The following is a 458-nucleotide window of genomic DNA, read 5'->3' on the forward strand; positions in this document are numbered from 1 at the left end:
CCCTAGGCCTAGACTGGCTAGCTTCACTCCGGGGACAGAGCAAACCTGCACGTCAAACACATTCCCAGAAAAGCTGTCAACTCCAAAAGCTTGCCATGATTCCTGCACTCACACCACCATGGTCCTTCCTTCTGGCAAGGAGAGCTTCCCAAGACACTGTAGTATATGGATATGTCAATGTAAATAATAAACCCTTAATTAAGTGTGTTAACAAATATTAAACTTTGACATTTCTGATTAATAAATAGATCATTATGGTTTTTTTAAATTCCACATTGTAGGATTTAAAAAAAGAACTCTACTTAAAATTAGAGAAATAGTTGATTATCCAATTTCATGGAAGTGATTAATTCTGATTGGATAAAACTAGAATAAGCTTTTTGGTTATTTATCCTACTTACTTTATCTTTCATTGTCTTGATAATTATTATTTATTCTTTTATCACCAACTTTCTCTT

This window comes from Elephantulus edwardii, unplaced genomic scaffold (assembly GCF_000299155.1).
Source record: "Elephantulus edwardii isolate Elephantulus edwardi_28Jun2011 unplaced genomic scaffold, EleEdw1.0 scaffold00025, whole genome shotgun sequence".
Lineage (NCBI taxonomy): Eukaryota > Metazoa > Chordata > Mammalia > Macroscelidea > Macroscelididae > Elephantulus > Elephantulus edwardii.